Raw genomic sequence first — 2,624 nt, 5'->3', positions numbered from 1 at the left:
ATACATATACAGCCACCCAATTGGACTAGATGGATGAAGCAAAGAAGTGCAGACCGACAGGAGCCGGATGTAGATCGCTCCTGAGAGACACAGCCAGAATACAGCAAATACAGAGGCGAATGCCAGCAGCAAACCACTGAACTGAGAATAGGTCCCCTATTGAAGGAATCAGAGAAAGAACTGGAAGAGCTTGAAGGGGCTCGAGACCCCAAAAGTACAACAATGCCAAGCAACCAGAGCTTCCAGGGACTAAGCCACTACCTAAAGACTATACATGGACTGACCCTGGACTCTGACCCCATAGGTAGCAATGAATATCCTAGTAAGAGCACCAGTGTAAGGGGAAGCCCTGGGTCCTGCTAAGACTGAACCCCCAGTGAACTAGTCTATGGGGGGAGGGCGGCAATGGTGGGAGGGTTGGGAGGGGAACACCCATAAGGAAGGGGAGGGGGGAGGGGGATGTTTGCCCGGAAACCGGGAAAGGGAATAACACTCGAAATGTATATAAGAAATACTCAAGTTAATAAAAAAAAAAAATAAAGAACTTACCTTGTGTTGTTGTGTACATGCTTGGCCAAGTGGGTGGAATTGTTAGTTGTGGACCATTGGAGCAGGTATATCACTGTGGTTGTGGTCATTATGATCCCTTTCCTAGCTGCCTGGAAGCCAGTATTCTGCTAGCAGCCTTCAGATAATGATGTAGAACTCTGAGATCCTGCTGGACTATGCCTACAAGGATGCTGCCATGTTCCTCTCTTGATGATAGTGGGCTGAAACTCTGAACCTGTAAGCCAATCCCATCTATATGACGTCATTTGTTAGATTTGATTTTTTTCACCGTGTGTATTATGAGATTTGCCTTGTTTACAGTATCTATTATAAGCAGTTAAACCTTGGAAGGTAACATGCAAGAAGGAAGGTGTGAGCTGTCCCCTAGCCACACTCAGAACACTATGACTCCAGACAGATATTTCAAACTGCAAATTGATTTAGGTTAGCTTGTACCCAGGTGAACAACGATTTGTGTAGTAAAGGCTGTTTAGATTTAGAAGCTGTGAGAAATTTTTATACTGCTGGCCTATAAATGGTACTGAGAAAGAGCAAATAGTATGTAGTGTTGCACAGTTTCTCTGCCTGCCCACTCTCCTGATTGCTGTGACCCTACCAAGGGACCCCAACACACTAGAGGATGACAGATGTGAGGAGGTAGGGGGCATCTCCAGAAGGAATAATATGATTGGGACATGATTGTCTAGGATGAGCCACAGATCTGGTTAGGGGACGCTCCATGGAATGTATTAGTGTGATGGTAGCTGAGACTCATTCCAAGGAGCGTGTGAGATGGAGCCTGAAGTGACCACCTTATGTAACCTCCCTGGAGTCCCAGTGAAGGTATCATCATACTAACCCATCTACAGAACCTTCCTGCCTACAGGAGGTGCAGGGACAAAGAAGGAGTGGGGTCTGAGGGAATGGGCTACCAATGACTGGTCCAACTTCAGAGCCATCTCATAGATAAGAACCAGTCCCTGACAGCATTAATGATACTCTGCATCCTTACAGAAAGGAGTGTAGCATATCTGTCCTCTCAGAGGCTTCAGGTAGTAGCTGTCCAAAATGGCCAAACACTGGAGGGAGCTCCTGGAACTGGTGGAATATTTTCAAGGAGGAATTGAGGAATCTGGAAGTAATAAGAACTTCACAAGTAGAACAACAGAGTTCATTTACCTCAGTACTTAAGGGGTCCCAGAGAATTATCCAAAAACCAAAGAGCATTCATGGCCTGGACCTGTGCCCACACCCGAAAACATGTACAGCCTATGTGCACCTTGAAGATTGTTATTTATATATGTTCCCAAACAATTGAAAGAGAGATGGTACCTCAGCCTGTTGGCTGCTTGTCGTGTCCTCTTAACTTCGCTGCCTATTCTCGTGGACATGGCAATAATGAAAAAACACTTGTTATTTTACAATATGTACAGAAGACAATTTTTCACCACTGTAATGTTTTAGCCAATTTTATTTGCATATCTTTGCAATAGGAAATGTCTACAGTATGTAATACTCACAAAATAAGTTCGAACACGGTATAAAGAGGATCTATAATTTTGTCACCCAGTCTCAACATCTTACATGCCTTAATAACCCATATCACAGTAAACATACACACACAAAAGATTTTATTAAAAATACATCTCATTTCTTTTACGTTATCTAGCATCTTTAGATAATCTCCTTTGATGACATCCTTGAAGTGGAAGTACCAAATGGGACCTATTTGGTACCTGAAGAACCTCAGAACTTTAAAAAATATGTACACATCCACAACAATCAATGGTATGGATGTTCAAATGAAGGATACACACACACACACACACACACACACACACACACACACACACACACACACAGAAACCACCCACCACAAGCACACATGAACAGACAAAGCTGTATTTAATACGCATAAATCATCTCATTGCAGGCGCCACTCCCACACTTCCACATTGCTAACGCCCCCCTCCCCCGTAAAAGTTCTGATTGATTGCTTAGTAAAATCTTTATCACATCTTTGCTACTCAAAACTGACTTGGGGCGACACCGCAGAGGCTCCTCTTCCGTGGCAC

Source organism: Rattus norvegicus, chromosome 3 (genome assembly GCF_021556685.1).
Source record: "Rattus norvegicus strain SHRSP/BbbUtx chromosome 3, alternate assembly SHRSP_T2T, whole genome shotgun sequence".
NCBI classification, from domain to species: domain Eukaryota; kingdom Metazoa; phylum Chordata; class Mammalia; order Rodentia; family Muridae; genus Rattus; species Rattus norvegicus.
The sequence above is the reverse complement of the archived record's forward strand: the minus strand, read 5'-3'. Positions refer to the sequence as shown.